The 6,647-nt window shown below is 43.1% G+C and overlaps 1 non-coding gene across 1 annotated transcript; it reads left to right on the top strand.

The window, feature by feature from the left end:
- The first annotated feature begins 668 nt into the window (after positions 1-668).
- LOC148039895 (U2 spliceosomal RNA) lies at positions 669-866 on the top strand. The gene has a single exon (XR_015688764.1). It is a non-coding gene; the product is annotated as a U2 spliceosomal RNA (small nuclear RNA).
- Positions 867-6,647: the final 5,781 nt, after the last annotated feature.

Raw genomic sequence — 6,647 nt, 5'->3', positions numbered from 1 at the left:
CGAGGTCTTCGGGCCCGAGGATATGCCCTGATTTTTTGCCTATGGCTCGAACGCGCAAAATCTTTTTATATGTGGATCTCAAACTATGCACAGAATCGGGTAAAGGAATAAGGCCTCTCAAGGTGTTAGCGAAGCTTACAAGAGTCCCTCTAGATTCACTTTGCTACTTTGTTCCCAGTCTTGCCAAATGAAAATGATTCAACCGTTTCTACTGGCATCAACGGGGTTAGGCTTCCATGCTTGACACTAGTGGGATGACAAACGCTTCAATGGACATGATTCCCCTGCACACTAAGCATAAAAATCATGCAGTATGGAACATGATTAATTCGATAGTGAAGAAGCAACGGTGGGGTTGGGGAAGATCATGCCTATTTTTTTTAGCGGGGTTGACATTTATGCCCAACAAGTTTCCAATTAATAGTACAAAATAGAGCATAAGGAATCCGGAAGGCCGTGGTCTTTGGGTCTCTCGAATTTGTTGAAAAAGGCGTATGGAGGCGAGTGAGTGGCTTTAGGTTAGCAGCATAGGACGCGCTGTCCCGCCTCCGCCAGTCCCGTAGGCACAGGCGCAGCAGAGGGAAACGCAAAGAGCAAGCAAGGGAGGCGAGGGTAGGAGGATGAAGGAGGGGAGTATAAAGCGAAGGGTTGGAGCGCAGAGCAGTTTCATACCTTTCTCGGCCTTTTGGCTAAGATCAAGTGTAGTATCTGTTCTTATCAGTTTAATATCTGATACGTGACCCATCGGGTCGCTACGATATTAACCTAATTTTTTTCACGGGGGCAGCCCCATCCGGCAGCTTGCTGCCCGGGGCTGCGCGCGTCGCCTCCGTATCCCACAAAGCTCTAATGAAGGCGTGATATCTAGGTCGTGGCTGTGCAGGGTCCTGGTGAATGGCAGCGGAGCTCATGCCCCCTGGCTTTTGCTTGCACCAAGCGTAGTTCGGTACGCGCTCCTGGGAGCATCGTATTGGTGCTGCGATGCAGGTTCGTCTCCCTCTGACAGCACATCGGCGTCCACTGTGCGTTGCCTTTGATGGAGGGTTGGGCAACATCTGGATAGTGCGCGCGTGGCCGTGCTGCTGTAAGAAATAGTGCCGCTGTAGTAGCGAATGCCAATGCACCCAGTATGCTCTTGCTCTTGGGACTGCCGAGCTTGCACTCGCATTCCTGCTTGCCAATGACACTGTGGAGAACTGCCTCTCATCATGCTGATTGAGAAGGACACGCCCCCGCCTTGGTCTCGGCTAGGTAAAGAAGAGACCTCATCGGGCAGCTCCGAACGACGGCCGGCCATAAGCTTGCTGCTTGGATCCATGGGAGCAGATTCAGGGATGCAGCCGCTCATGCCATCAGAGGACAGGATCTCTACACAGTAGTGTACCTCTGCTGGGAAAGAATGATCGATCCAGGACAAGGGAGCCTGCTGCAAGTGGCACACATGTTTCTCCTGCCCGGGCATGACAAACCCCTCCGCCTGCTCACGTAGCCTTCCCCTGCATCTTGGAATTTAGGAAAGCATCCCTGGCGTCCATCTGCGACGCTTTTTGAATTCATCACTTGCCTTAGCTTCACATTCGCAAGGGTCGATGCTCTCTGATACCTTCTCTATTCAGAGCAACCAAGATAGATGGTTCCAAACTTTATCTTCACCTTGGAGGTCTTGGACACAACCTTATTCACCTTGACACATAGAGATGTCACAAAGAGTGTTCTATTTTGGTTGCTTTCCATGGGCATTCCACAAACCAACTTACCGGTTGCTAAGAGATGTTGAAGGACTCGTATTTAGAGCACTGCATTGACTTCATCAAAAATGGCGAAATGTCCAGTATCTTCTGATCTGCAACACCACACAGGCAGTAGTCGCCTGCACTTTGAGCCCCCTGCAATTGTTGCAACTTTTAGCCCCCTGCGATTGTTGCATCTAGGCTGAAGGCAAAGCTGGAGGCAATTCTACCTCGTGTTCACATCTCATGCATGCGGAGGCAAGGAGCAACCTACTGGCAAGTCTCGTGGGCAAAAACCTCCTTATCACCCTTCTATAACTTCTTGCTGAAGGGGCCTACAAATTATTAAATAGTGTGGACTTCCTGCATCAAGACAAAGCGAGCCGAGGGTTGGCAACCACAAGTGTTATGCGGATGTCCATTGGGTGATCTTTGGGACAACTTCGAAGGTTATTGCCCAATCCATTGAAGCCATGGTTGTGAGAGTAGAAGAGAATGGAGAATAATGAGTAGCAAGGCGAAAGAATTCAACATAGAAAGTAGAGCGCACGAACAAGGATGCGTCAAAGTTTGGCATGCAAAGAATGCAAAGAAGAATAGTTGATGAGTACCCTCCAATGTATGTATGCTATGTTAGCAAGAAAAAAGTGATGGAGGAACCTTTGGGAGACTGGGAACATGGACTCTAATAGGCAGTCAAGGAGGAATAAAACCTCTAACCCAATAGTGTGGCAGATAATTCCCATGTAGGATTGACGCGGCGTATGTAGAGTTTTCGAGCCTTGCATTCCTGCCATATGTAAATGAGCCGTGCATGCATACCCCTACTAGCAAGCGCCAGAGGAGGGAGATGCTTGCTGAGCAACCATTAGCTCGACTATAAAGCAAGTCCTATAGAACAATGGTGTGGACATATTGTCCTTCGCACGTGTTTGCCAACCATATTTCTCCCTTCTCACCATCGGGTTATACCTGTATTTCATGGGCCAGCCTCCTCTTGAAGATGACTTTTCTCGCTACTTCGATGTGACCTACCACAGCCAGGCCACTTTGGTTCCTGTTTCGTTTCATCAGGAAGGGGTTCTACATGGCAATGTTAGCGTGGAAGGTTCAGCGTGATTGGGTTCTGACTTCTTCTGTGGGCTTTAGGAGCAATCTTGTACATCCTTTGCCCTAATCATCATCATTCTCTCGATGGGATACACACCTATGAGCGCCCAGTAGGGATTGAGCTTTTGAATATTCCCCCTTGGTTGGTGGATGAAGTACACCCACCATTGTTGCAACCATGGGCAAGGTGTTATACATCCCCACCTCGACGATATCCTGGGGACTCGTTAAGCCGAACACCAAAGCCTACATCTTATGGGACAGAGGGAATGAGCCACTTGAGTTCCTACAGCTCTTGGACCTGAGGGGAATGGAGATACTACTTAGTGTTAAGTTTGCTGCCTTATTGGATGCTTGCTATTAGTGCAAAGGTAATGGCCATTTTTCTCGCAACTTCCCCAGAAAGCAAAACACGGAGCAATAAGAGAATAGGAAGGAAGCGTAAACATGGAGCAATAAGAGAATAGGAAGGAAGTGTAGATAGCTAATAAAAAAGGGAAGAACTCCAAAAAGTGGTTGATCTTGTGGAGAAGGATTCCCTGCGGCCTTGACCTTGCTCAAACAGGTGCCTTGAGACCATTAGGATGACCTTGCCCAAACAGGTGCCTTGAGACCATAACGATTCCCTGGCCTTGAACTTGCCCAAACAGGTGCCCTGAAACCATAAGGATGATCCAAATCTTGCTTGTCCTATACCAGAATCCCAGCAAAGCAAGCAGCCATTGGCATCCCACAACAATGAGGAGATGGACCCGAATATCTCCTTAATTCATGAGACTTTCAACTTTAAAGGATTCAGAATTGCAATCCCCTCTTCGCCAAATGGCGAGAGTAGGTTACTTTGCCAAGTGGGACAGCTACGAGATCTACCAATTCGATGCCTAGAATTGTAGAATATTCTTTGAAGAGGATTTTAGCAACGTGGCAATGTTAGCTATCCAGAGCTGGCATTGAATAATTGAAACATTAATGTTAGAAGCTCTTGGAGGTGTATTCAATTTGGTTGGATCCCCCTTGTGGCATTTTTGGGTGAGTTTTTTCTTGGTGATTGTATATTGAATGAATTGCTACGCCTTTTTCTTAGATGCTCACATCTATTCTTTTACATGCAACTCACTCTCATATCAAAATATGGGCCCCTTAGAAGATTGAGATATTGGTGTGATCAAAGCGACAATAGTGGGATTTGAAGATGAAACATAGGCTCAAAAGCTGTTTTCTTTTCTTTACAAAGTCAGAGGTTCTCATGTTTTTGGAAGGGCAAGAGAAATGTCCAATTCAGCCTCTAACATAGGGCCAATAATCGTGGCCAATGTTTCTTACTACCGTGAGGTATAGAATAGGTTCAAAACCTTGGTGGATGGAGAGAAATATGATCAAAAGAGAATTGGAAAGAAAAGGCTATCTGAATTTCCAAAAGGTTCTAGGTCTCATTAGCCAAGGTGCATTGTGTGACTCTTGTATGAAATGTTCTTAGGCTTTATGTGCTTTTTGGCCTACCAAGAAGAGAAAATTATTCGAACAAGGATTCCAAAAGTGGCATCTATTTGATAGAGAATTGAGGATATTGAAGAAAGAGATACGGATATTGAGGAGATTCTTCACACTAGAAATGAAAAGGACATGCCCATGGAACTTGACATTGAAAACTTTGAAGAAGCCTTCCTTATGCAGGATGAGATAGAGAAAGAAATCCTATAGGGTTTTGAGTCATTTATTTTGTGACACCTAAGTTTTCCTATACTTGGGAAGGATCTTGTTTTGTTAAATGATATTAAAAAAGTGATGGGTCTCAAAGAGGAATTTTCCATAGGGATGATTGCACAAGCTTATGAGGAAGAAAATGAATATTTGTGGATGACCTGAATCATCAGGTCTTGTTCATGGGCGCAAATACCACCAACTTTGTGGAAACTCAAGAAGGTGCTCTAGGGTTCCACCTTGACAAAGCCAAAGAGTACTTAAGAGGAACTTCCCACATAGCAGACCTTTTCAAATGCTCAAAGAAGGCTTGGAATCCAATAGATGGGAAGGAATATCATTACTGAGCTTGAGTTGGAAGAATGAGAACAAGGATCCATCAATGTCTGGTTTGATGACAAGCTAGAGTCTAATGAGATCTAAGAAAATCTAAGCTTCTCCTTTCCTTCAAATTTTCTCAATTAAGAGTTATTTCTTATTAAGGTCTAATTGTGTGACACACTATAGGCTTAGATGAATGATGATGACAATTTTGTATTTAGTTGGTTAGGTATTTTTTAATATTTGGAGAGGATTGTGCATGTGTAGTACATGCCAAGGATTAAATTTTCTTAGATGAAGCCATTGCTCCATTCTATAAGCTCAAAACTATCTAAATCCTTAGGCTATGCCCACATAGGGCTATAAAGCTATTCTTGTTGAAGGATGCCTTCAAAATATTTTGCTATGCTTTAGACTTTTGAGGATCTAGTAGTGGCTTCTTTTTTTATATTACAATACTTATGCTTCAGTTACTAACTTTATAAAGATAATTACATTTAAGTCACAAGATACAAACATGACTTATGCACAATAAAGGAGATGCTTATTTGTTAGAGGACAAAGTTGACATGAGTGCCACACACACACACACACACACACACACACACACACACACACACACACACAGCTTGGAGAAGAAGAAGCTTGAGAGCACACAACATAAAGGATGAGTTCCAAGAGGAAGAGTTAGTTCTCTCGAAAATACCCAAGTCTCAATATTCTACTCTAAAGGATGGCTTGAGCAACAAACTTGCTCATAGGTTCTATGGGCCCTACAGGATCTTTAAGTGTATTGGAGACTTGGCATATCGATTGGAACTTCTCTGTTCCACTAAGATTCATAATTTATTTCATGTTAGTCAGCTCAAATCCTTTTATGGTACCTAGGTGGAAATAGTTGATGAGATGCCTCTTATGGATAAAGAAGGACTTATTCAGTACATTCTTGAGGAGGTTATATAGATCAACATAGAAAGAAGATTCACTCTCACTTCATCATTAGGTATTTGATGAAGTGAAAGGGTTTACTACTTGAGGAAGGCGAGATTCCATTTTGGATGAGTTTCCCTCTCTATTGCATGCATTGGTGGTTGAGACATAATCACATGGAGCCAGTTGCACTCTAAACAGAGTCTGGAGAGCAGCATGTTTTAGAATAAATTTTACTTTGCCCTAATTTTTGGAATTTACCACCAATATAGCATCAAAAAAGTCTTCAATAGATATGTTTTGATATATGGCTTGTCCTATTTGGATACTCTTATTAGAATTTATGGGGGTGTTCTTCAGCATGCCCTCGTTTTTACAACAAGCTGTCTATTCTTTACAGAGTCTATTTCTTGAAGATTTAAAGGCTTCAATTCCTTTTGAAGACATTGAGATTATGTATATCGTAGAGGCTTTCCTTTATGTCTTTATTTTAGTAAATAACTCTTCATTACTTTATTCATTCATGTTTTGTATAGCAAACATTAGAGTAGTAATCTATTTCATCCACCTTCTTTGCCGTTGTAAATTTGTTTCTATGGGAAAAAACCTTTGGGCAAGGATGGATTTCAAGAAGGTTGAAATACATGTGTTAGTGAGAGAGAGTTAATAATACCTTATCACACACCGATATAGATATAAAAGGTGTGAGACATGTAATATTTGACATCTTTTATCATAATACAATTACTGTCTCTCATCTCACCTACTTACACTCAGCTTTCATGGCTTCTCTCTCTTCTTTTCTATCTTTCTAGTATTTCTCTCTCCTCTCACTCATTCTCTCTCCTCTTTTCT

The sequence above is a fragment of the Lygodium microphyllum genome, chromosome 2 (genome assembly GCF_053477565.2).
Source record: "Lygodium microphyllum isolate KBCC chromosome 2, Lygodium_microphyllum_v1.1.10, whole genome shotgun sequence".
Taxonomy (NCBI): domain Eukaryota; kingdom Viridiplantae; phylum Streptophyta; class Polypodiopsida; order Schizaeales; family Lygodiaceae; genus Lygodium; species Lygodium microphyllum.
The sequence above is the reverse complement of the archived record's forward strand: the minus strand, read 5'-3'. Positions and strand labels throughout refer to the sequence as shown.